Source organism: Vicugna pacos, chromosome 4 (genome assembly GCF_048564905.1).
Source record: "Vicugna pacos chromosome 4, VicPac4, whole genome shotgun sequence".
Lineage (NCBI taxonomy): Eukaryota > Metazoa > Chordata > Mammalia > Artiodactyla > Camelidae > Vicugna > Vicugna pacos.
The window spans coordinates 68145888-68165704 of NC_132990.1; the positions used below are offsets into that span (position 1 = coordinate 68145888).

The 19817-nt window shown below is 55.5% G+C and overlaps 1 protein-coding gene across 12 annotated transcripts in view; it reads left to right on the plus strand.

The window, feature by feature from the left end:
- Positions 1-19817, plus strand: part of DAB2IP (DAB2 interacting protein) — a 190099-nt gene that overhangs the window by 120280 nt on the left and 50002 nt on the right. The gene's annotated exons all lie outside the window — the stretch shown is intronic.

The window sequence follows — 19817 nt, forward strand, 5'->3', positions numbered from 1 at the left end:
CCTGGTTCCTGGAGGTGAGACCAGATGTCCTCCTCCACGGGCATCATGGCGTCCTCGCTCTCGGCCCTGGGAGGTCCTGCAGTAAAGAAACCAGCTCCACCTTGTTTAATCCAGGGTTTCCTGTCCTCTCCACCCCCACCCCAGGAGCAGCAGTGTTCTACAGAACATTCTTTGGTAAACACTAATTTGAGGTGTTACCTCTCCTTAGACACTTGCTTTAAGAGGGAACTTTGAAAGTATTCCATGCCTTCAGGACCGACAGGATCAAGCCCTGAATGATGCCATTGCTGGCCCAGCAGCAGCTTTAGGGTGTGTTTTGTTTTGTTTTGGAAAAAGGCATCCCCAGGTCTTCTGAATGTTCCTCAAAGCAGCTACTAGCTCTCCGGTGTGTGGGATGGGGCCTGGCTCTGGGCCCTCTGGTAGGCCCGGAATGTGGGGGGTTTCTTCCCCCTTTCACTGGCTGGGTGACTCTCTTCTGGTACCCAGCCGCTTGGGCTCTGGGCACCCCCTCCCCCTGGACTGCTGCAGAAGGCAGCAGTCGGGCAGAGGCTGCCCACTGATTTGCATAATTGCACCATCCCCTGAATAATTAATAAGGCTCTGTCCTTGCTGGGAGCAAAGTCTGCACCATTATGGATGGGTTTGCCATGGGTGGGTTTGCCGGAGCCCTTCCAGGGAGCCAGTGGTTCCCAGACTCCTCAGCCTTTCCTGGCACAGAGCCCCCAGGGAGAGGAGAGGGCACTGGGTTGGAGGGGGTGTGTCCACGCAGCGCCTGCAGCATCGTAATGGGAGGGGCTGGTGGTGCCCGCTGCCTTCTTCTGGGATCCACAGATGGGGCCTGGACACACAGATAACTGTGTTCTCCCCCTTTCTGTGGTCCCACAAACTCTTCTCTGAAATATGATCAACTATTGTGGGGACTTAGCCCCCTTTTGGGTAGCCCAGAAGGAGAAGGCCATGATGGTGAATTTTCAGGCAAGAGCAGGGAAGAGGGAGGCATTTCTGCTTGAGGCCTTTCTTCTTCTTCAATCCCTCCAAGTTTCTAGGCATGTTCAGGTCACGGATAGCCTGGGAGTGACTCCTTTTTGAGGTTTCTAGGTCCCTTTTTAATGTTGTTTCGTTGAAGTCAGTGTTCTCTCTGGACATATGGGTTTGTCTCCCTGTTGTGTAGTAGGGAGTTTGAGGGCTAGGTCTGCACCTGACTTGTGGTTGACGTTGGGGAAGGTCCTGTTGTCTCTCTAATCAGAGTTGTACTTGAAAGGCCTTGCTTTCTTCCCTTCCTCCCCTAGTCATCGTCCAAAGCGCCCGTGGGAGCATTTCTCAAACTGGGTTCCACAGAACACCACATCCTTGTAGGTGTTAATGGACATTGATGATGACAAGTCCAAACAAGGCAGGGAAGCATCCAGTGAACCGAAGCAAGTAAATTTCTTCAATGCTTGACTCCTGGGAGCCTTTAATATGCTGATGTGCATCTGGGTGTCCAAAAGGATGTATAGGATGCTCTGCTCCCCATATTCACGGGCTGTCCAGGGCCTGCTCGCTTACCTCCAGTAATGGGCAGCTCCAGCTCAGAAACCTTCCCTTCTGTTGAGCTTCACTATCCAACATTTAGGTGGCACTTTATCATTTACTGCTGGACCCTCGTACCAGCTGGGGAGGTGGCAAGACAGGCATTATTCCTTTTACAGATAAGGAAACTGAGTCTCAGAGGTCATTATTCCACCCAAAGGCGCATAGATGGTGGCAGAGCTGGTATTTAAATCCATGTCTGCTAACTGGACCTTCAGCTCTTTCCCCTGGCCACCAAGAAGCCATTGCTCCCTGGGACCTTGGGGACCTTTTGCCCCTACAGCCCTCTTCCCAGCTTGCCGCAAGTTAGTTCCTGGGAGTGGGAGGTAGGAGGTAAGCCAGACTCTTGCTGGATAGGATCCCAGCTGTGGGGCCTGATTTGGGAGCCGCACACCGGTGGATAAGGCTTATTGTCAATGTCCAGCTCATCAAACTGTTCCTGACTCTCATGCTGTTCATCTGCCCTCCCTTTTTATAGTGTGGGGATGTTGAAGTGCCCCACGAGCTGGATAGGCACTTGTCTTGGGCTGGTGGTGGTAGTTGCGAGGTGGAGGAGGAGGAGGGCCAGCTGTTGTGTCTTCCTTCAGGCCTTTCTGAGAGCCACCGCCCAGGCCTGGTGGTTGGCCAGGGGCAGGTGCAGAGGCTGCAGTGTGCAGCTCAGGACCTAAACCAGCTGTTGTATGTCTCAGGTGTCTCCTTGGGTCACACGATGAGAGGGACTGCATTGCCCTCCCTGCTCCCCCACCGGTGCCACATTCCCCTGGCTCCCACAGAGAGCAGGCCACGCAGGATGCCCTGATGAACAGCTCTGCTGCTCTGCTGACACACGGACCTGCGTCTGGGTCTGGCTCCCTAACTGCCTGTGTGATCTAAGACAAGCCACTTAATCTCTAAACCTCTGTTTCCTCGTCTTTAAAGTGAGTGTGATAATGGTGCCTGTCTCCAAGAGTTCTGAGGTCTATATGGGAACATGCACGTCCAATGAGAATTTTGTCATTTCATCTCAGGTGCCCACACACTCTTCCACATATGCACATACCATGCTTTTGAGCTTCCATTGGAGACCCCAGAATCCAGCCAGCAGATCTAGCTGAGCCCTCCTGAGGTTCACCCTGTCATGTAGCAGGAGACAGCCTGAGACGGGCGTAAAGAGATATTTGTGCGGACATTCCTCCCACTTAGAAAATCAATATTCTGTGGTCTGCTTAATTGCTCTATTGGTGCTAAATGAGTCATTATGGAGGGAAAATAGCAAATGCATTGTGAGATTAATGGGAAAGAATAGTTGGCAAATGACTTGGTTCGCTTCCGAAACTCCAAGAAGGTGTTACTATGAGAAATCTGGAGAGCCATGCAAGGCCAGGTCCCCGGAAGCTGCTGTGTTGTGAGGCTCCACAGGGGCCGGTTGGTCTGAGAAGGCCCTTTTAGGGCAGGGCACTGATTGGAATGTTGTAGGGGTTGGAATCCAGAGTTCCTGAGTGGTCAGGTCTGGAGACAGTGACAGGACAGGGAGCTCTGATGGCCTGGTCGTGAGGACAGTGGATACCGTTCAGTTGGGGCCCGCTGTGTGCCAGGCATGGTGCCAGGTTGGGGAGATGCAGTGGGGATGCAAAACTGGCCCCGCCTCTCCGCACTGAAAGTGTCCTGTGGGTCAGCATGTCATTGCTGTTGAGGCATGTGTCCTGAAGGCAGTGCGAGCCCACAGCTGGAGAGTTTGATCTGTTGGGGGTGGTGGGGATGGCTTACCTGAGGGAGAGAGGGCCCAGCTGAGCTTGCCAGGAGGGCCTTCTGGGCCGACAGAAGAGCTTGTGCAGTCCCCAGGGGACGGGAGCTAGGGGCTGAGAGAGGGCCTGTGTGGTCTTAACCCTCACAGCAGTCCTAGGAAATGGACATTTTCTCATTTTACAAGTGAGGAATCCAAAGCTGAAGGTGGTTGAGAGACTCGCACAAGATCATCTAGCCTTTAAACGGCAGAGCCCGGACTTGAACCTGTGTACCTTCAAGCCCAGGTGCATGCCCACCTGCTTCAGGGACTGGCCTTGGCACGTGCCTCCCTTGGGCTTGGCACCAGCCAGTCTCAGGGACCTCACTCCTGCAGAGCAGGGGTCCCTGGAGGGCGACCCAAGAATCTCCTGAGCTGGGAAGGTACAGGACTCCAGAGAGCGGAGCCCCTACCAGCCCCAGGCCAGGCCTCTCTGCCCTGTTGGACTTTGCTTCCTCTTAACGGCAACACGACTTGGGTAATTTTCTAATGATCAAAATACCAAGTCAACTGGTGGCTCCTCTTCGAAAAAATCTCTGTAAACAACATATTTCTCCCCCCATGAATTGGGTTGATTTATTCCCTACCGTTAATCTCAGCTGGCCTGTCACTGGGTGGGGCCTTACTGGCTGCCTCCCGAGGTGGGGAGAGGCACTGTCAGCCGAAGGTGCTTTGAGACCTGGGGACTCCCCAGGGTTTTAGGAAGTGGCAGCAGCAGATGGGGAGAGACCAGGCATTCCTTGTAGGCCCTGGGAAGGGGGCTTTGGGAGACATCAGAGGTCACCTCACCTTCTCTAGGTTCCTGGATACAGCTGAGCCGCATGGTGCCCTGGGAACCAGGCAAAAAGATCCCAGAGTCCTACCTTGGAGAGTCCGATTCACAGATCTAGGACTGGCCCCAGAATCTGTCTTCATGACAAGCCCCCAGGTGATTCTGAGACCCACTCAAGTATTGAGACGTCCAGCTAGCAGCTCTGAATTCTCCCCTCTCTGGAAGGGTCCCATGCCTCTGAGGGATGTTGGTGGCTGGGGTGCTGGGTTATCAGGCTGCAGAATAACCTTGAGGCTGGGTGTACCACTGCCTGCTCCAGCTTGGGGGACCAGGCCTCACCGTGCCCCTAGGGAGCCAGGTGGGCAGCTGAGACCCAGACAAAGCAGGAACTTGGCCTGGAGTGTTTTGCTACTGCTGTTGGCTGAAAGCCAGTTTCAGCCCAAACTCAGCTCAGATTGTCTCTTTCCTGCCCCTCTCCAAATATCAACTGCAGCCCCCCTGGCGAGAGGCTGAGTGTTTATTTGGTCTGGTTGGAGAGCCCCAGCCGAGGGCCCTTTGTCCTGCTCAGATTCCACTTCCAAAGGAAATCTGCTTAGTTCTTCTGATAAACAGCAGGGCATCTACTGTGAGGTTCCAGGCAGGCCTGGGGCTGGCCCTGAAGGTTGAGGGAATCCAGCCACCCAGCGGGGTGCCAGTGGGGGGCACTAGGGCATCCTGGAGCCAGTGCCTCCAGGTCTGCTTTCTGGTCTTGCCCCTGCTTCTCAGGGAACCAGCCCCTCCCTTGGAGAGAAAGCCAGGCTGACCAGACCCCCTTCTGGTGGGGTTTCAGGGTCACTGCAACAGCCCTGACTTTAGTTCCAAATCTTGGTTCTCCTTGGGAGGCAGTCCCTGTCTCTCCATGGTGGCACACTCCAGCCACCCTGAGCCCAGGCAGATGTGAAGCAGGAGCCAGGTCAAGGCTTGTCCCACACTTTTTCTTCTTCCTGGGTTATGGGTGGGTCCCAGACCTTAGATCCCTTGATTTCTGCCCCAGCTTGGGCACTATGGGCCCCTGCTTGTTTTCACGACGCTCTTTGTTATCTGCAGGTAGTCAGTGGGCTGTCCTCTGATCCTGGTTCCATGGCTCCCACTGTGGTCTTCGGGGAACCCGGGGAATCAGCAGCAGGCCTGGTGACTCGTCACCGCACATTTTCAATTTGTTATCCCTGCTGCCTCTCCCTCCTAAGTCCAGGTGGCCACTTAGCCAGCCAGGTTCATTCCGTAGATCTCAGGAGCCTCTGATGGTTAGTGGTGGGTGGGGACTCTGTCTGTTTTGCCCCCAGGACTACCAGGAAGAGAGTTTCCGTAAAGGTGAGCCTCATACTGTGCCCTGCCGTGTGCACACACATTTTAGCCAGCTCTCAGAAGGACAGCCCCGTGGCCTCTCGTGAGCCCCCCACTTTGTCCTTCTGCCCTGGAGAAGCACCTGGCACCCGAGGTTCACTCTCAGGTGATGCCAGTGTTCCCATGGCAGGAACTGCCAACCTGCTCAGTGGCTTGGCTTAGTGGTCAAGGTCCCCCACTGGGTGGTGGGACTCAGGCAAACAGGATTCTGGACCCGGACAGGCTGCTTGTGAAGGGCTGTTTTGCTGAGCTTGCCTGAATCTTAGAGCAGGTACAGACAGCGTGGCCATGCCCTCTGGGCTTTTTATCCGGTCACATTTAAAGGCACTCGTCGCACTAGTGGAACACATTTCTAAACGAGAGGAAACGTTGCATCCGTCTGGAGCAGTTGTACAGAAAACCACTTAATGGGCTTGCTGTAGCTCCCCCTGACACATCTGAGTCCCTGTTAGGGGCTCCTACGAGTTTGCCCTTGGGTAGATGCACTGACATGTCACACGTGTGTTTGTCACACCGTCAGTCATGTTCTTAATGTGCCCACCACTTTGCAGCACACTGGGTGCGCGGGGCTGACCATCATCTGCCCCTCCAGCCACACTAGCCTGTGCTCACTCCTCCCCACCCAGAATTATCCCAACCCTGCAGGGGGGGCAGCCACGTGTTAAACGCTGAGAGGAGCCCTGGTGAACATTTGTCAGCGTCCTGCCTTCCCGGTGCCGCTCTCCGCTCAGCTCCCTTATCACCCTTCCTTCTCTCGCCTCCCCCTCTAGCCCGCGGTCTCCTGCTGCTGCGGGAGTGCAGGTCCCTCTTAGTGGTGAGTGTCCTACAAGATGGACCTGGGTTGTTGGAAACTGACCCAGGAGCCTCAAACCCCCAGCCCTGGTCCCTGTTTGGGACAGTGGTAACAAGCGGCTTGTTTCCATCACGTGAAGTGTGCCCACACTTTCTGTCTTGATGGCCTCTCGTGCCAGTGGCCCTCCCTATGGGACCCCTGACAGTCTGTGCTGAGGTTTTGGAAGGGCCAGGCACTGGATGGGGAGCCCCGGGCTGGCGGAGTTGGTGGCCCAGGGGAGAGCAACTGGTTCTAAATCACTCCGCCTGCAAAGGCAGAATCTCCGGGCTGCCCTGGCAACAGCTTGGAGCCAGCCTGTCGGTGTGGCCGCTGACAGCCTCGGCTCCTGACTGGCTGCTCGCTCCCAGCCCCTCCCCTGCTCACGCAGCTCGCTCACTCATTAGCAGACGCTCCCTGCATCCTTGAGGCAGATGGTGCAAAGGAAGTGCGTGGCCGGGGTCCTTGGACTCTGTGTGGCTGCCACGCTCCCATGCACGGGTGGGTCACCCTAAAGGGATTTCAGCAACAAGACCGGCCTGGGTTGGGTGCCTCCCAAGAGCAGCCTGCAGGGAAAACAATGCACAACTTTGAGGTCTTAACAAGTCTCCTGGGAGTCCCCAGACTCTCATCCTCACTCCCCTGAGCCTCCGTGCCTGGTCACCCCTGTTTAATCACACAGACACACCAGGCGGATGCCTGGGTTCGGATCCCAGCTCCATCACTTATCAGTGCTGTGACTTTGGGGAACTTGCTTAACTCTCTAAAATGGAGATAACAGCAGTGCCTATCTCCAAGGTAGTCGAGAGGAATAAATGAGACTCTTATCTAAATGCTTAGCCGAGTGCCTTGAGACAGCCGTAGTAGCATGAGATGTATTCGCTGTCACGGTGTCGTGGCTTCTGTCTCACATTGTTCCCTTGGTCTGGAATTCTTCTCTTCTCCTCCGACTCCCTTCCTCCTGTGATCCTACCTGTCTGTCAAGTCTTAGCTTCTGCTTGAAGCCTGCCATGATCCCTTGCCCCCAACCCCAGTGGACTTCCCTCTATTCTGCATTTTCTGTGCTTGGTTACTGGATCTGCTCCCCCGGTAGCAAGTGGGGTCTCTTGGGGGTGCTGGCTGGGGTCTCTTGAACTGTACTTGCCCTGCCCTGCCAAGTAGAGCAAGGCAGAGTCTAATTCCTTCCCAGCCTTCCAGAACCTTGGGGTGAACCTGGAGATGCTCTCCACCTCTCCCAAATAGAGCACATGAGCAAGCTCATGCTGGGGCCGTAGGTGAGAAGTAATGGAGGTCCTTTCATAGGTAGGAAAGCTGAGGCCAAGAATGGGGAAGGAATATATCCAGGAACATGCAAGGAGCTGGAGGCTTTGCCCACTTCTCTCTGCACTTCTCTGCTTGGGTGGTGGGTGAGTGTTGGGGCTGCTCTCAAGGAATTGGGGATAGGACTTCCCCGAAGTGGTGGGAGTTGAGGCTGGAAAGAGGATGAGTTCATCAGATGGCAAAGAAAGGACAAGTGCTGTGAGGCAGAGGGAGCCCCATGAGCGAGCCCAGTACTCAAAGCTTCGAACTTTCCTGTCCTCTTGGGACCTGAGGCTGCTCTGGGAGGCGGGAAAGGGCTCAGAGCAGCAGGGGATTGTGAAGTAGTTAAGAGGGGCAGAAACAGCAGGTAAGGAGAGGAGGAGACACAGAGGTGAGCCGGGTGTAGGCTGGGTCCCCACAGTGCATGCATGTGTGCGTGCATGTGCCTGTGTTTGAGGGGCTTGGATTAGGTAGGGGATGGGTGTGAGGCTGAGCACTCTTTCTGCGCCAGGTGCTTTGTCTCTTAATGTTCACAGTGACCTGAGAGATTGGGGAACCAGGAGCCAAGAGGTTTGGTGACTTGACATGGGTCTCACGGGCTGATAAGGGGCACAGCCAGAACGGCGCCCCTGGGCGGTGTGACTCCGGGCTCTGGGCAGCACTGTTCTCTGGGGATGGGGTGGCCTCACCTCTTGGTGGGTGGGGCCCATGTCTGTATTATTTTAACCATTGCCCAAGCAGGTGTTGGGGCCACTAAGAGAGCAGAGGTGAAAAGTGTGGCACGGGATCTGGCCCACATGCTGTGTCACTGTTCGTTCCCTGGCGCACGTGCCCAGGTGCACAGACGTGCACATGCACTTGGGTGCCTTCAGAGAACTGGGTTGCTCACCACACCTGGCAGCTCTCTCTTTACACTAAGCTGTTGGGAAGTGGGTAGAGTGCCAGGCAGCCTACAGCTGAGCATCCTCAGCTCTGGCCTCTGCTGCCCAGTAGCCAGTAGCTCTTATAAGGCCTGGGTCCCTCACCCAACCTGGGGGAGCCATGTGTCTCACAGCATCCTGATCCTTACTTCCTGGCAGTTCTCATGGTATGACAGTTGTCTGCAGGCCCCATTGAAGGGCAGACCTCCTGTGCACAGGCAGGCCTTCATTCTGGGCCTGGACACCTTGCACGCAGCCCAGCACAGTGCAGGGCCCAATAAATGCACCACGAACGATACAGTGAGCACCTACTGCGTGCTAGGTGCTGTGCCAGGTGCTGGAATAATTAACTCTGGCCTGGCACTTTATGATTCACAAAGCTCCTCCAGGTCCCATTAGGAGGTTGATTGTTTCGGATCAGGTATTTATTTCCCCATTTTCCAAATGAAGAAACTGAAGCTCAGAGAGAGGAAGCAGGTAGCCTGAGGTTACAGGTCAGCCAGCGAGGGGCAGAGCCCAGCCAGCCCATCCTCTGGGTGGGGGCTTGCTCCCTGGGCTGGGAGCACACTCTGGGGACTGTCAGCTGTTCCTCTCCTATCAAGCATGGCACTGTGGACCAGAGATGGTGCTCCCAAGCTGGCAGGGAAGCCAGGCCCACAGCAACGCCGTTTCCCTGGAAGCAGGGCCCCTGGGGGCACGACCAGCGCCTGGCTGGCTCTCACTGCTCCCCTGACCCCCAGGAGCAGGGGCGTCCTCTGCCACTGCTGAGGACCTGGCTCTTGGGCACAGTGTCTGTGTTTGGGGTAAGTTGGAGGCAGGAGAACAAAGAGAATCCTTCCTGCCAATGTGACTCTGACCTTGAAAACCCAGAAAAAGGAAAGAGTTGGCTACTGGCTTCAGAGCGGGGCAGGCCTCCTGCAGGCAGGCATCGAGGAAGCCTTGGCTTTGTTAGTTCTTGCTGCCGAATTTCTGCTTTTCTGTTTAGTAAAAGTCCTGGGGATCAGCGTCTATGGGCCGGCTCAGAATCTTGCCACTTGATGGAAGGTGAAGAGATGAGAGGAGCACTGCTCTGACTTTAGCTGGGCTCCAGAAGATGCAGCGTATGAAGCAAAGATCAGATATTGATGTGAGAATCTGGTCACAGCCCTAGGGTCCCACTACAGGTGTGCCCCACTGTGGGAGGGTGACCCAGGACCCAGGGCATTGTCCTGTCCCTGTTGGGGTCTTGGAGGGAGGCAGATAGCAATCAGGAGATCTGGGCACAGTGTCTTTGTTCATTTCCATGTCACACACAATGAGCCAGTCCCTACTGTGCGCCGGGTGCTGGGCATGTCTCTGGAAGATGTAGGGGGGGGCCCACTCCATCGTGCCAGCTGCTGCACAGGCCGAGGCAGCGCCAGTGTGGTGGACACTGGCAACCTGGAGGGTGTGTGTCCTGCTAAGGGGGCAGCAGCCACTGTGCCATTTGGATTTATAAGAGAAGCCAGAAGTCTAGAATTTCTTGGTGACATTTTGAAATTTCGCATCTTTAAATGTTGGGACTTGATTCAAAACTTAAAAATGTCAAACACTGTGTGGGCTAAACAAAACATGAATGTTGACCAAATACAGCCCATATTCTTTAGTTAGAGATCTTTATCCTAAAGGTTGGATAAAACCCAGGTGGGCCGCAGAGAGTAGGAAGGGCCTCCTGGTAAGGGAGCCACCTGGGCAGAAGTGTGGCTGCGGGAATCTTGCAGGACCTTTTTTTAGGACTGTCAAGGGACTGGAGCAAAGGGCACTGGAGCCGCAGGACGGATGGGGCCACGCGCATTTGTGGAAGCCAGGCATGCCGTGCTGAGGGACTGGCCCTTGTGGACGCTGCCCTGAATGAGCAGATATGTGGCAGACCAGACCAGGCCACTGTGAGCCTGCTCAGCTGTGTCCTCTGCCCCTGGCCAGGCGCTTCTGCCTGTCACTGTCACTTCTGCCTGGCATTGTCACAGTGAATGAGAGGCTTTGGTCGGGGAAGAGCTGAGGGAGGAAAGGTTGTTAAGTATTTAAGAGAAAGCCCTGGGACACAGGGTAGCCTGATCTTCGGGGGGCTGTCTGCTGTGTGCCCCTGCATGCTGTGACCTCTCTTGGTCCTTTACGTTTGCTCTCCTGATGGCTCTGTAGCTCCTTTGGGCACCAGAAATTATAAATCTCCAGAAAGGGGCTCCCTCCCCCTCCCTGCCCCCTCCCCCTGCAGGGATCCTGCATTCTTCAGTTTGAACTTCTCTGGCCAAAGCCTGTCTGGGTGCCTTCCTGTTCAGGCATAACTTTTCTTGTTTTTCCACCCTGTCTGCCACTCCCTTCATATCCATTTTTGAGTTTCTTTCTAACTGATCACCAGCGATTTGTCTAGCAAACTCTCACTGAGCACCTGCTGTGTGCAGGGCCTTGGGCCAGAGACACACAGGTGATTGAAGTCCAGTGTGGCCAGGGGCTGATGGAGTAGACAGACATGGACAGTGGTCTGTGCAAACCAGCACAGACAGTGAGGCAGCAGAGGGGGTCGGGACTGTCAGGGAAGGATGGGGTGACTCTACAATCCCCAGATGCTCCTGTCTGAGTGTCTGAGGCCAGGGTCAGGGGTGTTCTTGGCTGGTTCCGAATCCTCCTCCTCCTCCCACTCTGGCCCTGTCCTCTCTGAGTGTGCAGGGCAGCTGGCCCAGGTGAGGCCCAGGCAGAAGAAATGAAGTGTAAGGCAGGCACTTGGCCTTCCCCAGGCTCATGAGGTCACGAGAGGAACAGGTGCCACCACTTGCCACATTCCTCACCAAATGTCCTCTCGTTCACTGAATTTTACTTTACTTTAAGGTCTTTTTTTTTTAAACGTAAAAGTAGTTAAAAACACAAGCATGGCATACCAAGTTCCAGCCACACAGAGAAGTGTAAAGCAAAAAGTGAAATGTTTCTTTCCACACGGCTGCCACCTCAGAACCCCACCTCCCTGACCCCGCCACCAGCCACTGCTGACTGTTGGTCGGGGTTGGGGGAGGGTGTTTTCTTCGGCTTATAAAAAAGTGATCTATGTCTGTGTGCTTGAGAGCATGGTGTCTAGCTTAACTCCACCTCCTCGGCCTGTAGAGAAGGGGTGGGGGGAGGATGGCTGTGCTCCATCAGGTCGGGAGGCCCCTGCTGTCCACAGAGCCCTTCCCTCCCCGCTGCCTGGGGGTGGGCGGGGGTGGGTGGCTCCCCAGGTTGCTCTGTGGTTGGGGAGGGACAAGAGAGGGAATGGGCTTTTCTTAGCAGCTCCACCCAGACTCAGGTGGTGGCTGAGCGGGAAGGGGGTGGGCCGGATGGCTGTCTCTGGGGCCTTCGGGACTGAGTTGTTTCTGTTTTTGCTCACCTGTGCCCCGCCCTGGGGACAGGGACAGGAGTCAGCTCTGGTCCCAGCCTGGGGTGAGAGATGCATGCATGTCTCCTCCTGGGGCTCTCATTTGACCTAGGGGGTAGGGGGGTGGCGGGAGCGGGGGCAGCCAGGCCCAGGGAGGAGTACTTGCCTAGCCCAGGAAAGCTTCGAAACTGAGATTCGAGGGCGCTTCTCGTGTGGTGGGGCCTGGAGTACCTCCCTCTCAGCGAGTGAGAGAGAAGATAGAAAAGCACTCTAAAGTCTGTGACATGCCGCACTGGCGCTGCTGCTGTTGGGAGTCGAATGTTTTCCCAGGTGGAGGCCCCGTGTGGATTGGGACACAGCTGGCGGAGGACGGGGCCCTGGGCAGGGCTGGGGGACACGTGGAGGAGATGTGCCTGCTCAGCCGAGTGCTGGCCCTGCCTGCCGCTGCTCTGGAGACCTTGAGCAAGGAACTTGGTCATCTGTAAAATAGGGTGAGGAGCCCTGCCCACCTCACAGGGCTCGTCTGAAGTCTGCCTGACAGCCTTTCAGCTTTGGGACCAGCAGAGTCCTGGCCAGCGTTAGGGATGACGAGGATGTCGAGGGTGACGAGGACAGGGACAAGGAGAACGAGTACTGAGGATTCACTTTGTGCCAGGCACGTGCCGAGTACCTCCCATACCACCACCAGTGCCATCACATCCAGGCCGCTGGCACCTCTCACCCAGACCCTGCAGCTGACCCCTAGGCTGGTCTCCGTCTCCGACTCAGCTCCCCTTTGGTCCATTCTCTGCCAGTGGCTGAAGCAGGCTTCAAACAGCACACTACCCAGTGGCGTCTCGTCCCTTCCTGTGGACCCTGCACAGGCAGCTCCTGCCGACCTCACTGATTTTACCTACCCAACTCGTCCCTGTCCCGCGCCCCTGCAGCGCCCCAGCCCCGGACCTTGGCCCTTGTTCCCTCTTCCTGGGTCACTCTTCACCCAGATTTCTGTGACCTCCCTCCACGCTTCATCCAAAAACATTGTCATACCCAGCCTTCTCATCCTCTCGAGCCAGGGCCCTGCTGTGGGTTCCCTTTTAGCACCTGAGTTCAGCTGCCACTACCTTACAGGTGTGCGCACTTCTCCCACACTGGACTCTAGGCCCCAGGGGAGCAGGCAGTTGGTGTCTTGTTCCCTGATGTGTCTCCAGCCCCCATAACAGGGTCTGATACAAGGTTGGTGAATGAACAAATCAACATATTTCATGTAGTCTCACCCCATGACATAGGCACGTTGCTATCTGCACTTCACAGATGAGGAAGGTAAGCTCAGAGAGATGGATTGACTCGCTCACGGTCACCTAGCTGCAGCAAGACAGAGCCGAGCTCTGAGCCCTGTCTCAGACAGTAGCAGCTCCCACCTTCCTGGAATCTAGGCAGGCTTGCCCTGCAGGAGAGGACAGAAGTGTGAGGGGGCTGAAAGCGGGGAGCGGGTGGGATTAGACCCTGGGAAGGGATGAAGGCCGGCCAAGGAGAAAGTGAGAAAACAAACTGGAGGGGTCTGAGAGGGCCGGGGCAGGGCGGGGACCTCAGCGCAGGTCAGGACAGGGAGCCCCAGGGAGAGAGCCCCCGGGCACCCTTGCTCCTGAGGCCGGTTCTGTTGCCTGTGTCCAAGCTCCCTGCCCTGGCTCTGTTCCTGGCATGATCTCCGCTTCCCAGAGGAGCTCAGGACTGGCCTGACTTCCCAGGGTGGAGAAGCACTTGGGGAGACAGAGCGAGTGTGTGTGTCTGTCCAGCCTTGCTGTTTGCGTTGTCGTCACATCTTAATCAGCCTATTTCTGGGAGCGATGACTTCATCTCCTGTGTTTCTCGACACAGCCATTGTCAGGCATCCATAGAAAGACTGGGCCTGGCACCATCCATGTTCTCTTAATGAGCTGGGTTGGGAGAGCCAGTTGGCAGACCCTAACCTGACCTGGTCGGGGGGCTTATAGTCAGGTCTGCCTACAAGAGACTCCCCTTCTGGAGGTTAGCCTTAGATCTGGGCTCATTGACCCTGGCAAACCCAGTGCAGCAAATTGTAGCCAGCCAGGGCACATGCTGTGTTGTGGGCAAGGGGCGGTCACACCCAGTCTCTGCCCTCAAGGGCTCCTACTGGCTGGAGGAGGCAGATGGGTCAGTGGCCTCTACATTAGAGGGGCTGTGGGTGGACAGGGAAGGGAGCAAGGACTCCACTGGGGCTCAAGGACAGCTCCACGGGGCTGGTGGTTGGGCCGCAGAATGAAGGTGATGGCTGGTGGAAGTTTCCCCCTGGAGAGGAGGGGCGGGGCTTGCTGGTAGGCCTGGTGGCTGTGTTGCTGTGTACTCGTGCTGTGTGTGTTGGCCTGGGGACGGACAGAATAAAGGGTAGTGGGAAGGCAGGACTTGATCCTGAAGGTGACTGGGAGTGGGAAGGATTTTAAGAGGGTCAGAGCAGTGGTTTCGAAGCAGCTCCCTGCCCATGGGAAGGGGGCCTGGGAGGAGAAGGAAGAAGCTGGCAATTGAGACCCTGGCCCTGTCTTCCCTTCACCCTCCAGGGAACGGGTCTCCTCTCTGCCCCTCCCCCATGCTGCCAGGAGCTCCAGTCCCCAGCCCTGGAGGCTGCTGGACTAGGGACAAGGGGTGGTGGGAGGTGGTGGGGATAGGGATTTAGGGTGGTCTCTGAAAAATGGTTTGTCTGGGCTTGCACAGCTCTGGACGGCCCCTGAGCCTTGGTCCTGAGAGCACACCCCTACTCCAGGCTGATGGAAGCCTTGTCTGGAGGCAGGGGGATGGGCTGAGTGACCCCTGGCAGGATACGGTGCTGAGGGATAGGTGATAAGTTGTGTCACACTCATGACCAGGACGTGGAGGTAGGGGACCCCCACCCGGGAGTTCCCTGGGTCCCAGCACCGAGCAGCCTCTGAGCGAGCCCACCTGCCCTGCATCCACCACTTCCCAGCTCCGTAGCCTGGAGCAGCTTACTTAAACTGTCCAACTTCATTTTCCATCCCATTGTACCTGCCTGAGATATTTGTGAGGATTATTTGAATTTAAAGGGGGAAGAGCCTGGCAGAGTGTCCACACACAGGAGGTACCCTGTCTGCTTAGCTGGGCAGAGGTGGCTGTGGTGGTGGAGGCAGAGGGCAGTCATGCTCACCATCATTGTCAAGGCTCCTTTAGGTTTCTAAGGGCCAGAGTTGTTGGGGGGTGGGGGTGGGAGAGCTGGCTAGTGTGGCGGGGTGACGGGAGAGCCTTGTTGAAGGAGCAAAGAGGTATGAGTCCCAGTCTTCACCACTCCAGACCTCAGGCAAATCACATATCTCTCCCAGCTGCAATGTCAGGGGCCAAGGAAGGAGTGAGGAAGGGTCAGAGCTGGCAGGGGGCAGGTGAGGGGCTAACATTATCTGTTAAGACTTCTGTTTCATTTCTTCCAATATTGAGAGTCAGCTAACTGCCCGCTTCTTGAGCAGACACCCAGCAGGGAAATGCTCTGAAAGGGGCCCTTCCCAAGCTGAAGATGGCCGCATCCTCCCACGGAGGATGGTCCAATCTCCCGTAACCTTGAATACCACCCATCTTCCTTCACGGGCCTTACTGTTCCAGCTGTTCAGCATTGTCTTCTTTTGGTAAGAGAATAGTTCAGCTCAGCAAAGATTTCCTGAGCATCCTTTGTCTTGGGTCTGTGTTGGGCCCAGGGGATGCAGGGGTGGTTAAGATACCGACCCAACTACCAAGGGGGAGGAGGACTGTTGAATTGTCTCGTGTTTCAAGACGTAAATGTAAAAGCAGCGTCCGCGGGCTCTGTGTTCTAGGCTCTTCTTCTGCCTGCCTGTGGGGCTGCAGGCAAATTACAGGACCTCCGAACCTCAGCTGCTTCAGCTCAGAACCTGGGTCAGTCTCTGCTGATCCCTCCCAGCATGAAGGTGCTGTGATCACTTTTGGATTATTAACTTCCTCTGTCCTCTCCAGGTAGAGAGGCCTGTGCTGAATGCGGTCTGAGGGCAGAGCCAGAGGAGTGGACTCCAGGGTGGTAGACGGACCTGACCCAAGTTTGAAGTCAGTTCTGCAACTTAATATTGATGTGACTTTGAGCAAACTACTCCCTCAGTTTCTCTTTGGGACTGGGTTTTCTCAGCTGTAAAATGGGGACGATGATATGCCTGATGTGGTATGTCCTGGCCTTGAGGGAACTCAGCAGCCATATTAAAGCTGCTCCAGTACAGTGCCTGCTCCGTGCCAGACACACCCGCACGCCCCTCTCCCCTTCCCAGCTCCACGTATCAGATGGGAGCCAGTTAGTGGAGGTCTTCAGGCCTGCACTACCAGGAAAGGAGGCCCGGAGACAGTAAGTGGCAGCCTCGGGCCTGCGGCTGACCGAAGAGCATGAGGATGGGCCCCCCAAGCAATTCAGGTGGGGCGCGGGCCTCCGCAGAGAGCCCCCTGCAGTGGGCAGCAGGCATCAAATGATTTTCAACCCCTTTGACTGGAATATATACTAGTTTAGAATTCTGTCTTGCTTTATGAAAAAAAAAGTTTGCTAATGAAATTAATAGTGTAAACAAGATTTGGGGAGGGAGGGCGGCCAGGGGAGGGGGTTATTTGAGCACACTTCAAAGGACATCCTTCTCCAGCATCTTAGCCGCATCATTTGCATACGTAATGATTGTGCTAATTATAGGTGGCCTCATCTGTTAACAACAGGTTTGCCAGGCTGTGCTACATTATTGTAATCACCCAGTCAGAATTCTCTGGTATGCTTTTCACTGAAGATAAGAAGAACAGTAATAATAATGCCTGTCATTTTTTTGATCCCTTGCTATGTGCCAGGCATCCTACCAGGCTCTTGACCGTCATCATCTCATTTAATCTTCACAGCAGCTTTGTGTGCCAGAGATTCTTATCTCCTGTATACAGAGAAGTTAGGTAACCTCCCTGGGCTCACACAGCCGTGAGCTGTCAGTTGGGAAAAAGACCCAAGGTCTTGCTAAGTTTCATGCTCCTTCTACTCTGGGGGAGACTTGACATGCTCGCTCTTTATCTCGAAGATTTCTCTGTCTTATTTGGCCATCACAGAAAAACTCCCTTTCTGCCAAAGAGGAAGCTGAGACTCGAACAGGTTGTTGAGGGCGATGCAGGAGGCGAGCCCAGGATCCTTAATTTCTAGGGTAAAACCAGCCCCGCATCCCCACCCACCTGCCCACAGAGTGTGTGTGTGTGTTGGGGGGAGCCCCTCCTTCCTCCTCTGAGATCTTGAGGACAGGAGGGTGTCTCTAGCCTCTTGAAGTAGGGCTGGGCTTGGCCTTACGGTCAAAGAAAACTATGAAGCAGTAACCAGGTGGGAGGACGCCAGCAAGTCCTACATGGCGTTACATGCGTTGTCACTAAGTCGGAGGTTGCACATAGGTGGCTCGTGGCCACATGTAGCCCACAGGCCGGTTTCATTGGCTCTGGTAGGGCAGAAAGATTTTTTTTTTTTAATAATCTGTTCCTGATATTTAAGCAGTCCTAAAACATTCACCTTCAACATTCACCAGAAAAATCTGGATTTCTGGCTTTTCTTGAAAAAACAGCCCTGGCAGCATTGGGCCTATATTCCTGCAGGATAAAGAACTGGCCTCTGCAGCTCACCCCAGGCTCCTTTACCCCCTGGAAGGCCCTGAGTTTGCTTAGCCTGCATTAGGTCTTTCCAGTGATTCTGGGAGGGGTGTATGGTGAGGAGATAGTGTTCCCATTCCATAGATGACGAGCCTGTGGCCCCACTGGACCACTCCATAAGACGTTGTCAACTAGGCCTTTAACCTCCATCTTCACTGTCCACCTTGTGTGGTTTTCACTCCACCTCACCACCTCCCAGCCATGTCTAACCCCCACTGTCCGCCAAGGCAAGAAAGAAACCTTTCACAGGCCTAATGACTCAAAAATAACCAACAGTGAGCCCAGGGAACTGTTCCTGTCTCCCCTCTCCTTTTCCACCCTCCCCGAGGCCGGAGGGGACATGGGAAACCTATTCATTTAAACTCAATTATTTTCTCGAAGACAGAACGGAACTGAATTGGGTCAGCGGCTATATTTGCTGTGCTCAGCTGTTTCCCCTGCAACAACATCACCCACCGGCTGTGTTGCTGGGCTCTGTGCCGCTGGGCTCACCAATTAGAACTCCGTATTGGTGGCCGTTCCTTGGCAGGCTTGACTCGGAAGGAGAGGAGCCCCCTCTCCCCATTTACCCCAGAGGCTGCTGGAGCGGGGTCCAGAATCATGTGCTCACCATGAACCCAGGCTGCCCGCCCCCAGCCTGCGGTGGACGTGCTTCTGACAGTGGAGTTTCTGCTGATGAGCCCGCAAAGACGCGGAGAAATTAAGTGCTTGCTGGAAAGGCAGGCCTTGAGCCAGACACGACAGGGACCTTACTGGCTAGGTTACTTGGAGCAGAGTACTTGACTGCTCTGCACTTCTGTCTCCTCGTCTTGTAAATGAGGCACAAGGACTTGACACACCCCCTGGGGCTGGGCTGTCGTGATGTAAACGTGACTCAGTATGCCAGGGGCCTGCCCCCGGTTAACCCGTCTGTCCACACTCATTCCCTTGCATGATGTGCCAGGCACAGAGCTTGGTGGGGGACCCAGATCTCAAAAGGAGAATGTGCTAGGACACCCTCCTCTCCATGAAGCCTTTCCCGATACTTTGCACCCAAACTGGAACTGTTGTCCCTGCAGTCATTATAGGTCCTCTGATGGGCCAGCCCTGTGCTGGATACTTTTGCAGCTTCCTCTGGGCCCACAGCCTGTCAAGTGTGCTTGTACTGACACTCATGTTTGCATGCATCCCTCCCCCACTGGACTGCCAGCTTTTTGAGCAGAAGCTGTGTGTCTTGTTCACCTGCCTGTATCCTTCCTAGCTGTGTGGCCTTGGATTGGATGTTTCCCCATCTGTAAGATGGGACTAGCGATGCCTCCCTCTGGCACGTGTCGTGGAGAGGAGGCCAGTAGTGTCAGGCACGGCAGCAGCAGACTCTTGGAAAACATGTGGAGGGAATCAGATCAGACGCTTCCATTCCACTCTGTTGAAGCCGGGAATCTCTAAGAGCGGGGCTCCGGGGAATTCTGGGAGGGGTTGTAATTGCTGTCTCGTTGCAGGATTGCTGTCTGTTTACGTGGGGAAATGAGGACAGGGAGGTGGTCTGTGGGCCTCCCCTCCCCTCCTCCGTCTTCTCTGCTGAGGAGGGCTGGGCCTTCCCTGAGGCCCAGCTGCTCTGGCTTCACAGTTTTCTCCAGCTGCCCAGGGCGCGGCTGGGATGAGTTAGGACCTAGCCAGACACCGCTGACCCCTGGGCCCCCAGGTTACAGTGCCTGGCATTGTACCTCCCCTCTTGGCAGAGTTGGAACCAGGAGGTGGAGCAGGGCCTCCTCACCGCATCCCCTTCTCCGGTTCCAGGGACTGGGGAGGGGGTGGATAAGGGAGGTTTGGCTTCCTGACCTTTCAGGGTTGTGGTGACATTAGGTGGCGTATGTGACTTGGGTAACAGGTCTGGTGTGGAGATGGCTGTGAGGGCAGGGCCCCACCCTGGTGGGGGGCCAGGACCTGGGGCCTGGGCAGTAGGTGGCCCAGTCAGAGACAGAAGCTGGGCTCTGGTGGGAGCACAGTGAGTAGCACTCAAGTCTCTGGGGAGGGGCTTAGGGGACAGGCCGCAAACTGACCAGCACACTGTACAGCGGGCCGCAGTCATGGCCTCGTACACCGTGCCCCTCCCCCCTCCCTCGCCCGCCCTTTGATAGCACTCTCCCTGGAACACCGTGCTGGGCTCACCCGGGACTTGGCACCGTGACAACCAAGAAAGAGAAGTGCTGACCAAGTCTCATTGCTTGTTCGAGTAAATTTACCCTATTTTTCCAAGGAGGCATCACATGGGGAGGAATTTACTC